General features: G+C 44.8%; 1 protein-coding gene across 5 annotated transcripts in view; it reads left to right on the forward strand.

The window, feature by feature from the left end:
- Positions 1-4,397: 4,397 nt before the first annotated feature.
- The window catches only part of MYRIP (myosin VIIA and Rab interacting protein), a 261,162-nt gene continuing 244,909 nt past the window's right edge, over positions 4,398-20,650 (forward strand). For 3 of the 5 annotated variants that reach the window (XM_054191439.1, XM_054191438.1, XM_054191440.1), the window contains exon 1: positions 4,398-4,532. The gene's annotated coding sequence lies outside the window, so the exon portion shown is untranslated. Of the gene's footprint in view, positions 4,533-16,479; positions 16,537-20,650 lie in introns of all 5 variants that reach the window. The other 2 variants (XM_054191437.1, XM_054191436.1) reach the window with 1 other exon arrangement.

The raw sequence follows: 20,650 nt of genomic DNA on the forward strand, positions 1-20,650 counted from the left end.
GGACAAAGATGGCCCTGAAGCATTTGAATTTTTGCCATTCAGGTTCCTCTGTGTGTTTGCCATGAGTTAGGGCCCTAGTAAGGAAACTGCATAGAAATGGGGAAACAAAAAAATACCTACAAAATGGTATCTCTGAAGGTGCACACAAGAATAAGAATAAATGAACAAGAGAGAGCTCCAGAGGCTTGCTTGGTTAAATATTTGAATTGATAGTGCTCCAGAAGGCTTTAATTTCATGTCCTGCCCTTTGTCTAGCCCACTGGCCTTAGGGCAGCCTCAGCACCTATCTCAGAATCTCTGTCTCTCAGCAACAGAGTTTTCCAGCCATTGGTTCCTTTAACCTTTAGCCCAGGGGGGACTTTGGCTTCACTATTCAAAAATATTAAAGCCCAAATGTCATGTTCAATGAAACATGAAGCAATCGGAGAACCCAAATCCATCCTCCTCATGGCACTTTGACGTTTGCTGCTTCTGGTTCGTGAGGTTTCTAGATGTTTTGCCAGTACTTTGCTCCCAGCTATCCCACTCCTCCTCGCTTCTCATTTATTTGGGTGTTTACATAAATATGACACACTGAGGATTTGAGCTCTGTGCCTTCGATTTTGATTTGTCTTGTTTGGGGGATAACCACAAAGCTCCTGTTCAGTGATCTGTTGAGGTTACCATTTGTGGGCACAGAAGCCGTTCTCCAAACACTGACATTAGTCTTTTTGTTGTTATTTCTTAGCAGAATCAGGATGTCCCCCAAACATTAAGATGTACTGGCTGGAGTTAGAGAAGAGTCGTTTGTGAAAGGACTGTCAAGCAGCACAAGAAGATCTGAGATGTCCAGATCATGTATTTCCTGGGCGAGGAAACCTCAGAGTAGTGGCAAGAGAAAACAGCCCTAACCCTGTGCTTAGCACACACAGCCTAAGCCAGTGTCCTGGATATTGCACCAATAACGGCAACGGCGTTTCCTGCACTATCTTCTGCTTGACTTTTTTCAGCTTGCACATTCCCCTTCAGTTTCCACATTTCCTCAGCATCACTGGTGAGATGGCATCTGGTGAGGTGACAGGTGTAAGGAGCAAGGTGCGTGGCTATGGGTCTGCCATGATGGCATCCTTCCGTCCTCTCTGGCATCAGCAGTGCCCTAGTTCCACACTGTCATCCTTCCCATCCAGGGACCTTCCTGCTAGCCAAGATGGGGCAGAGAGGGGACAGCTGCCAGTCTTCTGGTCATTGCCTGGTTCCTGCCCCATGTGCAGGGGTGCTAGTGTAGGACTCTGGGCAAGGTGATGGAGCCATGGGAGCCTGAAGTCTACTCCCTCATTCCATCCCTAATAAAACCCACCTCAAATAACTTTAAGAATTGCATTTTTAAAGTCTTGTCACAGTAGAGCGCCTGGGATTAAATACACATTAGTTCTCCTCTACCCTCATCCCCATTTGATCTTTATGGCTATCTTGCTAGCCTAGAGCCTTCATCCTGATCTACTGTGACAGGTCAGAACAATTTGTGCTATTTAGGGAAGCAGCGATGGGCCCTTCTGTCACCTTTGTCATTTAATTTGGCCCTGAAACCATTGGCTCAGATGATTAAATCAGCTCTGGAATTATGAAGGGTTGGGATTGGCAGTTAAACATGTCACCTTTTACGTGTGAGTTGATGACATGCTTGTGTACCTTCACGGACCAGTCAGGATTATCCTGATGTTCTTCTGGGCTGTAGGGCTCTAGAAGGTGGCAGTAAAACCTCGAGTCTCAAAGAGTTCCTCCAGAGGTCTGTTGATAGAAACATCTCTGGGTTTCATGAGAAGGAAAGCCAGCAAGGGGGGCTGGCCTGTTTCTCATGCCTGTGTGCTCTCCTGATGAGGAAATTTCCCTGCAGGGAAAATAGGAAGGTTTATGCTAGCTATGCCATCCTGACATGTGCCTCCCAGGACAGTATGAACTGGACAGAGGGTGGTGAAATCTGAATGGGACCAAAAAACATCACCCACAAATGCTCTTGACCAAGAATTTCAAAGTGCACAAGAGATCAGGGGTGTTTAAGATTTTGATTATCTAATTCAAGGTATTTGATGTGATTTAATGAAAGAAGTCAAGTCTTTCTAGGGAGGCAGAGAAGAAAAGCCAAACCAGAACAGGGGCTCTAGAAATAGTTGTCTCAAAAATCACAATTCTTTCTTGAGTCATCACACTTTTTTTTACTGCTTTTTTGCCCTGTTCAATTCTGTGTGTATATGTGTGTATATATTAAATTATGTTAAATCTCAGCAATTTCATTAGCCAGAAACACCTGTTTTGGCCCCAGAGAGAAATGTAGGGAGTTAAACGTATCCACTTCTGAGCTGCGGGAGGCTGACTTTCCCACTCTGATTCAGCATGCTGGTTTAATACTGAAAAAGCATTTTGCAGTTCCCCTAATTTAGGCTACCACCTTAGTACATGTAGGCAACTGAGACAGAGGCTGTACTTCAGCTGAGTATTTCATGTCTTGTCATAGGGTGACATCACTTTTCCGCTCTGAGATAATGGGTGCAGAGGTGAAAATTGGCTCACCAGTTAAGTGTGTGGGAAGGCTTTGATAACGTGTCTGGGAAGTGGCTGTGTGGGAGGGCTCTTCTTCTGTAGGATGACTGGGAGCTGCCGTCCCACTGGGCTTCAGGGCAGCGGAGCACTTGCCTCATGGCATGGCATAAATACACCTTGTTAATTGAGTCATAGGGAGAAAGTCCTAGTTCTCACACTCAGCATGTGAGACCCAATGGACCAGTGATGGGAAAGTCATCAAAACCTCAAATAAGCCCATAAGGCTTTGCTTGTAGGCAGGGATTTCAGAGTATGGCCATGGCATAGTGGTGGACTTGTCATTACAGGGAATGAGCTCTGCTGCCCTATGGGTATCAAGGGAAAGACCACGTCTCAGCCTGGGAAGAGGAGGCAGACCCTAGGGAGGGCCTTTCCCAACTCTCTTCCCCAGCTCACCTGGCACCACAAGGGCAGAGAAGATTTTATGTAGTTAAGACCCACCTTCCCAGACACCAGACTGCCTGGATGCACTTTTATTTGGAGCAAGTATGGATTTAACTGTGAACTCAAGCCTGGCAGTTAAATATGAACTGAGAAATCAGAAGGAGCACCTCAAAGTGGGTGAGATAGAGATGGAGAAGAACAGAAACCACTCATCTTAACATCAGACCTGGAATTCGAGTTATCTGGGGGAAGCAGAGTCCATCCCTCTTTGTGATGGCAGACGTATTTTTGGCCCTCACTGGGAAAGAGCGGCTAAGAGTGGTAGGGAGCTGGTCAGGTTACTGGGTCCTACCTCCTGTTAGTAGATATCCAGGGCAGGCCCCAGAAGCTGCTGGCTGCAGGACTGAAGGTGGGCTGCTAAGAATTTGTGAGTGAGAAGCAGGACTCCCACCCTGATTCATGGGTGATGAGGTGGGGACCAGCTGAGGAGGAGCTGCAGGACACAAGTCCTGCCGTAGCAGAAATTGCCACCCTGACGTTGAAGTAGGTTATCCACAGAGGTCATGCCATTTCTGTCCTTGGAGGCTTTCAGGACCTGACCAGCTAAAGACCCGAGCCACCTGGTGTGACCCTATGGCTGACCCTACGTGGGGCAGGAGCTTGTGTTGGATGACACCATGGTACAACCTGAGCAGGCAACACTTGCTGTACTGCCTGAGCTATAGATAAGAGTTCCTTCACCAGCTCAGCTAGCAAAGTTGCAGTGCAGTTACTACTCTGCCAGTCTTCTTACCCATATGGGATGAAACATACACAAATTTTCTGTGATTGCTCCTGACTTTTCTTCACATTTTCCCAAAGCTATTTCCACTTCAGGTACCGAAGGAAAAAATAAAATAAAATTATTTTTAACAGAGATGCAGATGCAGTATCTTAACTTTTCAAAGGGGCAGATTCACGGTAGAAAGAGAAGGGGCAATATTGAAAAAACACACCCTAAAAAGCATAGAGAGGTTTTATCAATTAAATATTTTCAACTTTCTTATTGTTGTCAATGTCTAGCAAAAGAAAACTCACTTGGCTTTTTCCACCAAAAAATAATGCTCCAGTACTCAAGCAGGAGAGGTTCCTTGTATCAATTTAAACCAAATAAGTATTAAAAAATTAACCACATCTCTCAAAGGTAATGCTGCAATTTGGGATAGCACAGGTTAATAACCTGCACTCAATATGGAACAATCTGCAACATATCCCATATCCTGACCCTGAAACAATCTTCTTGAGTTATTTCTTCAATCATTTAGATGTTTCTCTGCCTTAGGAAAGTTATGTGCCAGCAAAATGCCGGCACAACGAGGGAGGGGACATCTTGCGCACGCTGCCGGAAGTACATTTCATTAGGATTTCTTGTTTAAGGCGCTGTAAGGCCGATGTAGCATAACAAAAATGGAAATGTGTTTGCCTTTTATCTGCTCCGGGATGTTGATTTGCACCTAATCCAGACCTGTGGTGTGAATTGCCCATGCAGAGCAAGCAGGAAGTGCCCTTTGCCACCAGTCTTGGAGGTAAAGGTGAGTTACAGGACACGATGCATGGGGTTTCGGAGGTGCCAGTTAGCTGCTCCCTCCATGCTTTGACACAGCTGACCGCTAGATGATACTGAGAAGAAAAATCCCCGCTGCCTCCAGCGTTGTGCCTTCTTAAGCTGCTTTTTATACTTAGCTTAGTTAGCAGGCTGTGAGGACGTGCTTCAGAGATGTGCAGGAAGGGGATGGTGGTGCCTGGGAGTGCGGTGGGACTGGCTGCCCCCCACGCCCCATACGGGGTGACCAATATTTGCAGAGGGCTGGAGTCAGTGACCCTCTGGTCTCATGGCCCCCTGTTTCCTACTGGCAGGAAAAACGTGGGTCCTGACTTAACGCTTTCCTGTGCACATTGAGGCCCAGAGACAAAAGGGGTTGGGGCAGGGGTAGGAGGGTGGGCACTGGGATAACACTGAGCAGTCCTGTCTTCAGTGGGTGGCTGTAAGCAAGGTTTTTTTTTTCATTCTAGATCTCTTAACTTCACCTTTTCTGCCTTGCTTTTTATTCTTTCTTGAGAAAAATGAAAATTAGTTTCACTACCTCTTATGCTGTCTCTCACATCTAGTTAATTTTCTCCAGCTCTTACCTCTCGTAGAAAAGATTTTTTCACTACCAGCATCTGAGGGGGGAAAGAAAGCAAGGACTTGGAAATCAGCTTATTATGGTTTATTTTTTTTCGTCCTTCATCTAGCAAGTTTTGCAAATGCTGTATTTCTGCCGGACAGTTTTCAATCCTCTAAGGTCCATGTATATTTTTCCTGAGATGACATCTACCTCCAGAGAGAAAATAAAAAAAGAAATATCTAGTGTGTGGCTGCTAGCTAAAGAGTAGCCAGGCCTCACTGAAGCCCAGGGATGAGACCATATATATTGAAATACATAACTTATGGAAAATGGGAGTGATCCACTTAGACTTAAACAGCTGTAAGAATCAAAGGCTTCAGAAAGCTTTGCATGCCCTTTTTGATTTGTTTCTTGCACAGCAGCATGATGATTACCACACAGCAATTTAAGCTGTTCTGTTGGTAACAGATCCAAGGGAGACTCCTTTCCACCAGATTTGGATCTTTTGCCTTCCTGGGTTTTCCCCTGCATGTCTCGGCAGAGTTGTACAGGTGTTGCTGAGGCAGCAGGCTATGTTGGACATGTAGGATGGGTGCCCTCTGTGCTCTGCTGCCCCTCTCCCTTCCACCCATCCACACGTTTTCCCAGGTTTTGAGTCATCTCCACCTCCCTGAGGTGTGGTTCAAATTGTCCTTTGGATTAAAAGTATTTATATGGGCACTCGCAGACCGATAAGACCATTCCATACCTCCTTTTCTTAGAAAAACAGGATAAGAGAATGTGTCACTGGCCAGCAGCGTAAAGCATTTGCATTAAAAAATGAGAACAGCTCTGGGCTGTCAGGAAGGGAAAGTAATGTATACACAGAGTCTGAAATGTAATTACAGGATATACTCTTCTGCTCAGATTTGTTAATAAACTGCATGACATTGTAGTTTATTATAAAATGGGATTGCACAATCGGGGAGCATCACAAAGGACGCCCATCAGGCCTGCTAATGCACTGCATGCAACGACATGCTTTTACTGCCTTACCTCTGAGTGCCTCTGCGAGGTCCTCATTTGCTCTGCTATGCCCCTTTTTAATATAAATGTGTATAAATTATGATATCCAGAAAGAGTAAGCAACCAAAAATAGTTATCATGGCAATTATCTATCCATTTTCATTGGGAAATGACAGTGCAAACCACTTACAGAGGAGGGCACCTCCTCTCTCACCATTTCGTTACTCTAAAGCAAGAAATACTAAAACTTTTAGTGTAACAGGCAAACCAAAATATTCCCGCCTAGCATCACTCAGGGGAATGGATGAGAAATTTCAGCTGAAAGCTTCCCTACTTTCCTGCAGGTGAGCTGTCTTCAAATTTTTAGCCAGAATGGTTGAAACTTACCACATTTAAAGTTGTTGTTGTTTTTTTTTTTTAAAAAAACCCCACATATTTTAAAGAAAATTGTCAAGAAATTTGAACAACAGGTATTACAGCCTGAATGCTGTACTAAATGCTGCCTGACAGACTTCAGGGCTGGTTGATGCAGGCTGAATTCAGACGACTGACAGGTTGGTGGTTGTGAATGTAACGGGAATGGTGGCATACCGATAGCAGCTTCCTAACGATAATTATGTTTTACCTTCTATGTCTTCTTTTGACAAGCCGTTGAATTATTTGTGCTTGGTGTTTTGTTGTTCTGTTTTGGTTTGGTTTGGTTTTTTTAACAAGAAAAAGGGAAACCTTGTAATTTGGAGAACTGCATATTGGAGGTGATCTTAAACCTCTTTTTAGAAGTGTGTGTTGCCATTTTGATGTCTACCTGGTCTCAGCCTTATGCAAAACCCAGGGGTTATTCCCATGCTTGTTTATGTCTAATGTAGGCTAAAGCAGACCGTTTGCAAATATTCCAGCAAAAAGGACGTGTCACTCCTGTAATCTCTTGGGTAAGAGGGCTGGTCTCGGCGGTCTCTTGGATACCCCTCTGGTTTTTTTTCAGGCTGTGGGAGAGCTGAGCCTCCTGTGTTCCCACTGGGAAGGAGGTCCGGGGCTGCTGGAGCATCCGGGCTGTCTCCGGCCCTGGCGCGCTGGCTCGGAGCCGGATGCTCCGGCTGCCAGGGGCTGCCCTCGCCTTTCTTGCAGCACACGCAAAAAAAACCTGGACACAGAGGTTTTCCCCTTAATTCAGAGTGACTGTTTAGAAAAGAGTCTATTTTAGAAAAGCCCTTCTTTTGATGAGACAGCCTTTTCATATAAGAAAAAGGCATTTGTCTCTATCTCCTTTAATCTCTAAGAGCAGCCTTGTTCTGGCAGCTGTGGCTGGTTGGAGTGCTGAGGAGCTCCAAGGAAAGGAAAAGAAATAGAAGAGACGACAAGGTACCCAAATACCAAGGAAGGAGGTGGCTATGGCGGGGGGGGGGTTGCCTTGTTAAAAGATGAAACAAAACCCATAGGAAATTCCACCTGGATCAAACCCAACTCCGAAACTTGGATGCAAGTGAGAGGGTTTCGCTGAAATGGAAGTGGAAAAAAATGCGTGGCTCCGTGTCAAACGAAACGCGCTGTTCTTCCCAGAAAGAAGCTGTTTGTTTTCAGGCACTTGACATCAAGGCAAAGGAAGTAAAACACTTGGTTTGCAGAACTGCTGGCGTACAAACGGCCCAGGGCTTTGGGCATGTATCCAGGGATGTTGGAAATCAACATTTAACTCCCTTTGGCGCCTTGGGGAAAAGAGACCTCGGAATTTGGTAAACTTACAAGATCAACTTTTCAGAAAAATGCCTTTAGATATATTTGTTCCTCTCTGATCTGCCACTTACACTGTGAGCCACTGTGAAAGTTAAACAAGCTGTTATTCTCGCGGTGCCCTCTGGTTTGGAAAACACAATTAAGATCATATCTCTGAAAATGACAACAGGAAGGTGGAAACGGGGAACACCTTTCAGTGTGTGGTGGTGGAACCTGAAAGCATAAAAAGAATGGTCCGAGATCCCAGCATTGCAACTTTTATTGCACAGACCCAATAAAAAAACAGTTTCTGTGTATCTTCATTTCCTGCACAAAAGCCACAGGACTGCTTGATAAGCAGACATGCTCGCTAAGGAATAGCTTCAGTACTTGAAGTTTCTTAGGGGAATCATTAGAAAATGTGCTTATCTTGATCCTCAAGGGTAATACCAGAATGGTATTGTCCAAAATCACTACCTAAGCAGTGATGATTTTTTAACTGTTTTAGCACAGCTTGAGAAAAGGCATATTTCATGCAATGCTGGGAGCTGATTGTTACTGTAGTGGGGAGGAAGAGGAACTTAAGCATCATTTGTGTTAAATTAAAAAAAAAATGCAAAGCACTTAAAAGTATTGAATTGGCTAGCCTGTATGTTTATTATCTCTGGGCTCAAGCAATAAGAAAGTCTGCTCTAGTTCTGCTCTCTAGCTGCAGGGGAAATGGCCTTCAGCGGACCGAAAGGGCAGTAACGCTGCTGTTTTCCTGTAATCACCTCCTTTATAGCCCTGGAGGGGCAGCCAGGACACAGGCCAGCCAGAGAACAACGTGGTTAGTCCACAAAATGAACACCAGCCACGTACCTACATGCTGATCTTACTGCCCCGTAGAGCCTGTCCTGTTGGGACTTTTGGGTGCCTGCAGTCTAGCTCTGCTCGCCACAGATGCTTGCTGAAACTGGGTGCGCTCTCTTTACACTAGTGCCAGGCAAGGATGCTCTCTTTTAGTCATGGACAAGCTGGAGGGCTCTTGGGAGATGTAGCTGGAATGAGCTCTCTATACAGCGACCCACAGGCTTCAAGCAGCTCCATCAGTTTAAGTCCTAGTGCGAAGCATTCAAGTGACACTTCAGCCCGTAGATCCTTGGAGAGATTTTCCATTGAGAAATAATAATAATAATTAATAATAATAATAATAATAATCACGTGACTTGTTTTGTTTGTGAGTGTTTAATCACTGTTTTTATACATTTCTGTTAGTCAGCAGGCTGGTCCTGCAGTAAGCTGATCTTTGAGCTTTTGTAAAGGATACTTAGCAGTTTAATGCTAGTTTGCACCAGTTTCCCTCAGCCTTTGATTGTGCCATCCACTCATATTGTTCTGCCAGACGTCCTCGCGATCCAGCCCTATAATCAGGAGCCTGAAGAGAGTGGCCGTACTGGCTTTCCATAGCATATGTCCTCCCAGAGCTACTGCATCGCCGTCCTCCAAATCCTGGACTTGGTTTCTCCCCATGCCAAGTTGGATAGAGAACTCTTGAAAGGAAAATGTCAGCCATAGAGAAAATGTGACATTTATAAAAATAGACAGGTTGGAAGAGGATTCGCTATTTAAGACAGACGCAATTAGAGTAGCTTTGCCCCTCCAGGCTCAAGCGAGCGTGACTTTGCTGGAGGAGCTAGAAAGTGGATGTAGGGACAGGGAGCCTGGGCACGGCAGAGCCAGTCCACGTTCCCAGTATCATAAGGGTTTCCACCGCTGATTTGCAGCCCATCCCATGTGTTGTACCAGTAACACTTACAGAGTCACTGGAGAGGTTAGCAGCTCTGTGTATCCTGGCTAAATAAAACCATCCTTTCTTAACTGGAGCCAGTGAAGGAAGGATCACGACAGACCAAATTACTGGGTAGATTTCATGGGAAGCACTTGGTGCTCCAGAGCCCTACCCAGAGCAGCATCCAGCATGTGACTGGAAAAGTGTAGGTGTGTGTGAGACAGAAAAAAGATTGTGGGGGACCAGTGGAAGAAGATACTGCTTTTCTTCCAATTATTATTATTTTTGATCCATCTGGTGTTTAAGCCAGCCTTGCCAAGTCATAAGAAAGAGATACGCTCTTCAGCAGTATTGCTGTGAGTCCCAGTTGATTTATGTTCACAGATCATTAGGAAAGTATCTGGAGAGGAAACAGCCCTTTCAGGACTAGAAAAAGCCTCACAACTTTACCCTTCTTATGCTGCGTGAAAAGCAAGCCAAAGTTTATAGGGTCGGCCATCCACTCTGACTTCGCTGCTACCTAAAAAGAACTGAGAACATTCTCTTTTTAAAGCATTATATTACTAGAGGTGGACAGATCTCAGTAGGGTCAGAAAAATCTAAAAAAATCCTTACATAGGTAAAATACATGTTCTAAATATAATATAGACAATTAAGCAAATGAAGAATATTCCTAGTGTTTATTTTTTGCCATATTAAAATTTTGTCTAAGCTGACATATATTTATCAGCCTAACCCAGGAACACATTTTGTTATGCAGTGTGGAAATTCAGGTTGGAACAAATGGTGTTATTTTATATGAATCCATGAGATGAAACTTAATCTTCTAAAAAACAATTGTCTGTTTCTGAAGAGTACTATAGCAATTATCTGGGCACAGTTTTTTTATTTTAAAGACTTTGTTCAAGGATTCTTTCAGGATTTTATAAGCAGTCATTGCTGAAGAACTGTATAAAATCTGTGGGAAGGTGTAGGTTAAGTCCATGAGAGAAAAAGAAATGGAAACATCCAACTTTAAAGACTGAACATTTCAAAACTTCTGTTTTGCCCATCTGAGGAAAGTTAGCTTCAGAAAAGGTTTTGTCTTTTTATCCCACCTTTGAATAAAGACTTTTCACATCTTTTTAGATTCTAGGAATAGTTAGAATAAACTAGAAAAGAGGAATGGGGTCAACAAATTAGTCTTTACTGTGCTGCTCTTTCCCAGACTGTCTCCTAGTGAGTATTTGAATATCCTCAGCCACTATGTGTAAGTCTATATTAATGTGAAATTTCAGGGTGGTTGCCTGTGAACAGTGATTTCATTATTCCTTCATTAAAGCTTCCAGGTAGAAAATTTCATTTAGAACATTTCACTTAACAGGAATATAATTTCAGGTTTTCCACAGCTAGTTTTAGAATGTGAAGTTATACAGCATTTCCATTAAATCACAGAAATTAGAAATGCAAAGCCATGTTTCATTTTTTTTTTTTTCTGCCGTTGCAGACCAAAAGCGCAACTTTCTGCAGCAAGTGTTGTTAAATGACCAAAATCCATTCCTCCTGTACAATGCCAGGAGACCCTGAATGTGTAGAGGTGCATGTTATTTGTACTGACCTAAGAGGGCTCCTTTCTGCTTTCCTGTTGCTCCCACTGAAATGACTTGGGGAAGGTGGAAGGGAGGTTTGGACACCGTGATCTCTTCATGAGGACCAGCCTGTAGCGCTGTTGCCTCGTGCTGCTGGTACCAAGTGGTACTTTTGGACCCACTATGTAGAGAAAGCTTTCTATAGACAGGACTAGTTTCTCCAACAAATTGTAACATGCTGCACGTCCATAACCATTGAACACGAGAGCTTTACAGACCTGAGAGACAGCAGGAGGGGAAAAAATGACATGAAATCCAAGTCAAACCACACTGAGCATTCTCTGGCGCTTTGCAACGCCTGTCATTTCAAGCCTGTAAAAGGTCCCATTGAGTTACGCTCTCTAGTATTTTGGAGGATACCTGTTTAGAGGAATAGTGGGATGCTTTCTTTAATCCTAAAATAGTCCTGGTAAGGAAGGGCAGATAAGATTGGCTTGAAACATGTATGTAACCTTACGTTTTTTTGGCGAGCAATCTACAAGACATCATAACTGTATTTGAACCTCAGTCTAGGCTAATTTCAAAGCATTTGCTAGTTGTACCAGTTTCGGATATGCTATTTTTCCAAGCAACTTTGTTAATTTCCTCCAGGATGATGAATCTGCACCATGTTTGATATCTCCCCTTTCATTATTACCCTTTAGAAAGACAAACATTTAGAACTAGTTATTGGTCCTTGTAAACAGCTGACTTGAGGTCTTGCAGCTCACCAGATATTTGCTCTCTTTCGGTAGCCTTTCTCAGGCATCCGCTAGCAGCCACGGTCAGACAGGACCCTGGGCTTGTCAGAGCTCTGGTCGGGCCAGGGCCACCTGTTCTTATGCTTTTTTATGAAGTAAATACTACATTTGAAATTCAAGGCAGTGCGAATTTTTAGGTTTTGCAAGTTTTGCTAAAAATCGCAAGGTTTAAGTGAAACAGCTTCATTTTTCAGCCCTTAAAAGAGCAAATGTAGCATTCTTGAAAACCTGTACTGGCAAAATGGGAAATTATGCCTTCTATTTATCTTAAATAAAACATCTTCCCATCTCCAGACACCCCTGGTCCCTAAACAGCCTGGGGCAGGGAGGACCAAAGGAATGTGCTTTGCTGGGTGCAGCATCTCCCAACGGGCAGGCGGCGAGCACTGCCCACATCTCACAGCTGTGAGATTGCTGCATGGGCAAACTAGGACATGCTTTGGCATTTTCTCTGAGCTTTCAGAGACACCATTTTCTGTTGGGCACAGAAGAGCAAATAGCTTGTGTCCCTGATGGTTACTGTGTGCAGTCCTTGAGAAGGTACACAGGAAAGCTTCCCCCCGACATCCCCCACCCAACTGTGCACAGTTGTGCTGTTTCATTTAGGGACATGGTTTAGTGGTGGTTTTGTCAGTGTTAGGTTTACGGTTGGAATCGATGATCTTAAAGGTTCCTTCTCACCTAGACAATTCTATGATTCTATGGTTAGCCCAAAGTGTGGACACTGGTTTGGAGCATGTTGGCAAAAGCACCTGCCATTACTTCAACAATTTAAACATAGTGGCTTACGTGGACACCTGACAGTTCAGGGAATGCCAAGAACTGCAAGTCCTCCAAGACTGGAGCTGTGGTTAGAGCTATCACAGGCAAACAGTCCGTTAAAAATGTAGAGGGCCATTTGCATCTGCTGCATCAGTTGAATATGGAGCACTACCTTCATGTTGGAGTGCTTCTATACTGAACGACGTTTGCTGTGCCTGCTTCTTCATAGTTCATTTACTTGACTCCTAGGCATTGCTTTGCATGCTGGTCGCCCTTGAAGCAAGGTGACGGAAACGTTCTCAAGCATGCTGTAATGGGAGACTTGTTTCAGTTGTCTGATCTAAATCTGAACTCACTTGCAGATGGGCTATTTCGATTTGGGGTTTCCACATGAGCTGGTGCAGAAGGAGCATCTCACATCCAAATCTCAGTGTATATCTGGTCCCCCATGGAATTCAGGTTGACAGGAGAAGGTTGGAGGAAAAAAGGTTGTAAAATTTATGCTACTAGGAACAGAGGGAGTTCAAAACTTTGGCTGACTAGGGCGGGAAAAAGACATGTGTAAAGAGCCAGACTGATATTCAGAAGAACAAGGTATGTTTTCTGACTATACTACAGCTGGCTTTGCCCTGCACTTCAAGCAAGCATTTTGAAATGTCTTACACGTCTCTTTTCCCCATCCATAAAACCAGGTAATTGTTCCCAATTGTTCCCAACTGTGCACAGTTACAGAATGATTTGCTGAAATGATATACACACCAGCTCTCTGCTCCTTTCTCTGGTGTTATGTGCATCTTCTCACTGCCCGCCTGGATGTTAGTGTTCACAGTTTCAATCAGGAGAGGAGATGTATGTCGAGTTCTCAGCATGCCAGGTCCTTCGTCTGGGGTAGTATGTTCTTGATGATGATTTCTTCCTTCCCACTTTAGGATCATTGTATTGGGGTGATTGTATTGGATGATGTTCACTGATGCACTCTCCACCTTTCCTTTTCTTCATTGGTCTGCATATCTACATTACATCCAAATTTACCGTCTGCTGTGTTTTTCGTGCATGTTGGATAGATGTTCTTTGCTCTCTCTGTTATCCCCCAACCTGGTTATACCCAACTCCCAAGGCTGCATTCCTCTGATGTCCAGTAATGGATGGTTAACGACCTGTTTATAGCCCTGGGACGTCTGATACCATCCTGTGCCTGTGCTTCTCAATGTTGCATTTTATTCTACGATCATAGACTGTTCATTATATAAGCTATAAATACATATTATCACTATCAGTTACAAAATCAATATAATCGTAGTTAGATCACACAATCTTACAATGTTAAGTAAGCACCTAGGTACCTACCTGGTCATTAATTAATTGCCATTACAAGCAAAACCACATCTCCTTACAGGCCAGTCTGGGTCTGATGGGTTTCTGATGTCTGCTTCAAGGCTAAATAATATAATCTTGCTTTCTCCAACACCTAGGTTTTTCCTGTGACTTTCCATCTGTCTACAACAATACAGATGTGAAACATGGAATAAAGGAGTTTTTAACACAGGCATCTGTAGGTACGCTGTGTGGTCAGCAATCACATCATGTCCACAGAAGGCACATGTAAACAAAATCAGGGGTCTGCAGGTGCTGTAGAGCCCTCTAGGTCCCAGGAGCTCTGAAGAAGGACCTCGTATCTAAACTAAAAATCCATGTCTCGCATACACGAGAGAGATTTTACAGGTGAGAGTAAACCCTCAGCTTCACATTTCGGTTTGTTGTCTGCCACTATTAAGTGGACAGTGGAGCTGAAATACCCTTGTTGATGTCAGAGATGCCCCTATGGAGGTGGGCAGGTGGCCAGGTAGGACAAGCAAGCTCTGACTGCTGCTACCTGTGCTGTGTCTCTGTTCCACATAAGGCAGGCAGGATTGGTAGCAAAGCACTTTTAATGGCCACTAAGCACACAGGAAAAGGCTTACTGGATGGCAGCATCCTTCCAATAAAAGAACGTAAAATTTTGGGATACGCAAAGTTAAATGGCCATCAATAAACAGAGTAAAACTTAAAGCATCCACTCATCTAGTAGTAGCAGTAGTTTTCCCAATGCCAGAGGAAATATCCATGGGTTTGGGAACATCACCTGAGCAGGGAGCACCTGGGCCGCTGCTCTCCTCATTCATCACTTCTTGAAGAAAAGGGATAGCAGAGAGCAAGAGGATGAGAAATGCCTCCTGATACTCCAGATGAAGAGCCCTCCTCCGTTCCCACCCTCACTTGATGGTTGCTTGGGGTGGCAGCAACACTGCGGTTTTGAAAGGGGCTTCCTTTGGGCTTCTGTGTGCCTGGAGGAATCCCAGGCGATAAAGATGCTCCTTGCACCCTTAAGAATTGGCACAAGTCTGTTCGTTTTTTCTTTTTTTTTTTTTTCCCCCTGGAGCTCTATTTGCATGTGTGTTTCAGAGAGGGCAAACACTTCTATAACCTAGATGATTTAAGACTGACAGGTTGCTTCACCAAGAACATGCCTAGTCTCATGTACCCTAGCAGCAAAGTAACATCTGTATGAGGAACTTTGCCAAAGCATCATTGCAAACGTTGCTCCAGGAGAAATGCAGAGGTGGAGGCCCCGGGGGAGAGGCTGTTTGCCTGACTGCGGTGATCACTCCTTGGGACCTATTAGCTGAGAAATTTAAATGCTGGAAAATGCCTGGCTGCTCTGCAGGGATGTAAAGAGTAGGTGAGAGGCAGGTCCTGCTTTGGGACCAAAAGGGGTCCCTGATGGAGAGGCTAGAAGGTGACTTTACCGGGGGAAAACCATGCAAATCCACCTACTCGATGCCTCTGCGCAATGGTCATCCTCTTTTAAGAGGAACGGAAGGGAATGGAGTGGGGCTTCGTTTTGGAGGGACCGAAAATCTCATAAGAAAAAGGTCTCTGCTTAGATTGGATCAATCACAACTGAACGAGCAGCAGACTGGTGCCTCTGCAGGAAAAATATAACCTGTGGGTGGTTAAGCTTCTCTGAAGAAGTGAAGGAGGGAAAGGGAAATTTATAAAGGTGCGACTCAGGAGAGAGATAAAAGGGACGTGTGTTCCTGCAGCAAAACTAAACTGCATAATAGATTAAATTGGGAATTTATTGTCACAATTTCAGGGAAAGTATGTTCAGTAATATTTGGTTATTAAAATGCCTGTGAGTAACAAGGAGGTTATCAGGGAACAGTGCAAAGCAAGAGTCAGATCTAGCTAGGAAAAAACATGATGTTTAAGGTAATTCAGCTAGGAATTGTTGTTAGAAAAGGTTTCTGCTCTTAGCGCTCATGTAAACTGGATAAATAGCGCTGGCTTCAGACAGACATTGGGTAATTTTATTTCCATTTCCAGATTCATTATGATACTGGCTTGTGGTGTGCAATGCTACTATTTCTTCTGGATAGTACATGTCTCTGAGCAAAAATACTGTCAAGTGTTTTGTCCTGTAAATGTTTGTTCCCAGCTGATGTGTAAGTTTCCAGAGTCGAAAGGACTCCCTGACCTATTACAACAGAATAGATTCATCACTGTTTGGAGATGATTATTTTTTTTCTGGTGATAATTGCATTTCTCTGAATATTTTGTTGTAATTATGATTTCATTCTTGGTAGTTGGGGATGGGGGATGGCTTTATTACAGTTAGTGCAGACACATCCTGGGTGTCTTTGTACATGTTCTGCAAAGCTCTAGAGAAATTTTAATTTTTCTGAGCATTAATAATAATTCATTTCCTCTTCTAGATGTTATCTGCTGTTCCCCGGCACCCCAGTATGTGATTCATTTTTTACATGAGTCAGGTGAGGGAACCTCTTCTGTTTTCTCTGGGACTGTGTGGTGCACCAAAGTAGAAGATATCTCCTCTTACTTAAGCCAAGTCGACTCCACTGATACCCTGGACCTATCCATGGGTAGGAATCAGGCCTACTGCATCTGCTACGTTACAAAAGTAATACAAACACCTGAGATCCATTAAAACAAACCCAGATCTGGGGCTGGCTGTGGTGTGCCGGTAGGTCAACATCAGTGCTGGGTAAATTGCTGCAGGACCAACAAAATCCCCTGAAGAAGATTTCTCTTGGTCTCTGCAATGCATGCGCTGGTTGGAGTCTCTCAGTAAACTAGCTCTACAGAGCTCTTATTTTTTTAGCCTAGGATTAAGGCACTGAAATCAAAATTCCCTTTGCAGTATAATCCACTGGTGACTGTGAAGAATTACTGAGGCCAGTGTGTATTTTTAAAGTAAATTTCTTGGGTGTACTTCTCTTATTTAGTAAGCATTAGTTGAGTACTTGGTGACTGGAGTATTTTAGATTTTCCACTGATGCATTTTCACTGCAAAATAGGTATCTAAATATAATGTCATTGAATTCCTATCGCAACAGTTGTCTCTGTCTTAATGCCAATAAGAAATTTAATTGGCCTTGTACAGCCTTCTAGTAACCCATGATGAAAACTTATTTAAATGGATTGGATATCATTTCCTTAAAATTGTGAATGCCTTTTTCTTGGTAGGCAGTGCTGAGTATATAATTTCTTTTCATCAGCCTTTAGAGGTAATAGGAACAACTTTCAATTAATTGCAACTGTCTTGGCAAATCTGAGCTTTCTAACCAAGCCAAGACTGTGCATTAGTGTCCACTAGAGCTGCTGATGAGGAAAATTGCAGACAAAACACATAAGTTGGTTGTTAATTGTGTGCTTGATTGGTTAAAGAGTTTGTGATATTATGCACTGTTCCTAATATTTTGAGGAGGGAAACAAAAAACACATGAGAATTGTGTATATTATAGTACTTTCCAGGAAGCTTAGAAGGATGAGCGTGTCCAGAGGAGAGCTACCAGGCTGGTGAGAGGTCTGGAGACCAGGTCATATGAGGAGAGGCTGAGGGAGCTGGGCGTGTTTAGTTTGGAGAAGAGAAGGCTGAGGGGAGACCTCATTGCCCTCTACGACTACCTGAAAGGATGTTGGAGAGAGGTGGGTGTTGGCCTCTTCTCCCAGGTGAACAATGACAGGACCAGAGGAAATGGTCTGAGGACCATTGGAGGTTTAGATTAGATATTAGGGAGAATTACTTTACTGAAAGAGTGGTCAGGCACTGGAACAGCCTGCCCAGGGAGGTGGTTGACTCACCATCCCTAGAAGTATTTAAGAAACGTCTAGATTTGGCACTTCAGGGCATGCTCTAGTGACAGAGATTGTAGGGGGGGGTTGTGTGTGTATGGTTGGACTCGATGATCTCAAAGGTCCTTTCCAACCATGAAGATTCTATGATTCTATTCTATGATTTGAGAGGGGAAAACGCCCAATCAAACATGAACATATCCCCACTGTGTTTCCAGATCTTAATCTGTCATACGTCAAATTGATCTGCAGTAACTGATGATGTGTTAATTTTCCTACTGCAAATATGTCAGGAAACTGTGTAAGTGATTAAGGCAAAAGCTGTATGATTTTTTTTTTTCTCCCTATGTTGGAGGAGCGGATTAGATAATGATCCCAAACCGTGAAATCCTCGCATTTTGACAGTCGCCTAGCAGTGCGCCTTGCCATCCTAGTTAAATACATACAGTAAATCATGTGGTGACACTGCCAGCATTCAAAGTGCCTACAGAAGCCGCACGTGGGGGGAAAGACACTCTTAGTCTACCTTTCTGTACCCTCTGCAGCACATCTATTTTTAAAACCTCGCGGAGGACTTTGCCCCTGCACTCTTCAGAGCACGCACACGTCAGCGCTGCTCGTCACTTTTATTTTCCTCTGACTAGGGTGACTTGTAGAGGGAATTCAAGAAGTAAGCAGACAGCAGACATGACATGGGCACTGTCAGGGTCTGATGGCAAAGCAGCTTTCAGCCATGCTCTCAAACGGGATCGGTTTTATTTCCTCCTCCCCCAGCTTGCCTTTATTTTTATTTTTTTTAAGACTCTGCAATTCTGCTCAGCATTGTGTCAGGGAAATTTCCAAAAGCAAGATCGGCTGGAGAAAGCCGGGAGAGGCGAGGCAGAAGCACGCTGAAGCTGCTGAGAGGATGGTGTTGGCTCCAGCCCTGTGAAGCGTGGAGGGTCTGGCCCGCAAAGGGCGGCTTTGGGCCAGCACCCGCTCTGCAGCCCGAGCACACGGTGAGGGATAAGGGTGCCTGTTTGACGCCAGTGCAGACGCCATTGAAACCCACAGCTGAACAGGAATAATGCCGGAATGACCTGACAGCAGCACGGGTCTGATGTGTGTGGCGCAAACAGGGGTCTTATCTGGGGTGAGTTACCAGATGATGATATCAAGTTAGGTGGCTGAGAGGACTTGGGTCCTTCCAGCCATCGGAAATCAAAGAGGGTATTAAACTGGTGGGATTAAACATCTCTAATTGGATGAAGAGAAATGAGCAAATGGCAGCCAAGCAGGAGGCTCTGGGTACATTTTATCCCGTGCCAGGGCTGTGTTTCGGGACCCGTCTGAGCCGTGCTCACAATTCTTGCTCCCCTGGCTCAGCAGCTTGCGGCTCCTTTCGCTCCCACAGACACCCTCAGCGCATCCCTCCCTGGTCACAGCGTGTCCCTTCCCTGGGCACAGCCAGCTCCGGTGGCATTTCCCTTCTCCTCTCCCAGCTGGCTCCCGATCAGACCCGCTGTGGGCACACGTACCCGGGGCAGGGGGTGGTTTTGCTCATCATCTCTGTGCAGACGGTTTCTCTATTTAAGCACTGCGGGAAGCACATGAGCACAACCGGCAGCTTTAACACAGCCGGCGCTTGCCGAGGAATCAAAGCCTTGTCCTGACTGTCTGGGTGGATAAAGAAGGATTTGGCATCCGCTGCAGTCTTCTCCTCTCCCACCCGGTCGCATGGCAAAGCCACGACCATTCCCTTTATGAGAAACTGCTCCATTTGGAGAGATTCAGGGGGAAAGCAGAGCCTGCTCCTCTTGCTTTCTTGCCCACCCATTTCATCCTGGCATGCAGAGATGGACGACACACTATCAAATGCGTTAGAGGGAACAGGAAGCTAAATGTCTCCTTGGTCAGCCTGGGCACTTTGTTTGGATGTGTCACTGCCTTTGTCAAACAAGTAGTGAGAAAGGACACAGGGGTTTGTAACTGTTTTCAAAGAAACTCTCATACGCTGATTTTTAATTCAACCCAGCCTTAGTATGGGTACATTTTACCCTAGAGCTGGGAGCTGAGATTGTGGCCCAGCTGAGGCCGGGGGTGTGTGGTGTCTGCCCTTCAGGTTTAATCAATTCTCTTTAATGCAGCAACAGAAACTTCCGTTTAGGAGCGCAAGGCCTGGGGCTATAAAATCCCCCAGCTCCTTGGTGCAGCCTCAACCTGTGTCTGCCTCCTCTGCTCTCCTGGAGGAAGGCTGCGTACTCCGGTCTTGTTGCATTCAGGCTGTGCATCAAGAACTGCAGGGAAAGGGAGAAATACCAGGCTGTGCAGGTTCTGGTGGTCCCAGCCAGCTTCCCCCAGTCCCTGGGGCGGGAGCACCCTGAGCTGCCCGGGGTCGGGGAGAGGAGGTGAGGCTGGGTGGCTGCAGTGCTCCGGGGTGTGCAGGCACGTGTGCCGTGGCGTGGGCTGGCCCCTCTCGTGTGTGCCTCAGCATCAATGGCATACGGCAAGAGCCTAACCTGGAGACAGGCAGCCTGTGTGCCTTTGCTCATTCATGTGTATTTAGAAGCCAGGAAGCCCTGCAAATGAGAGCGTGAGAAATATCGCCATTAAGACCTGCTCTTTTACTACTTAATTCTGCTGCTTGTGGGTTTTTTCCAGAGTATTTCTCTCCCTTTCTTGGACACATGGGTTTGGCCTTCTCTGTCTTTTTTTCTGCTTCAGAACTCCTGGCTAGCTTTCCAAATAGCGATTAGCTTTAAACACTTGCTCAGCCATCCTTGACGCCGAGCTTGGCCTCTTTCTTCTATC

This window comes from Rissa tridactyla, chromosome 2 (assembly GCF_028500815.1).
Source record: "Rissa tridactyla isolate bRisTri1 chromosome 2, bRisTri1.patW.cur.20221130, whole genome shotgun sequence".
Classification (NCBI taxonomy): Eukaryota; Metazoa; Chordata; class Aves; order Charadriiformes; family Laridae; genus Rissa; species Rissa tridactyla.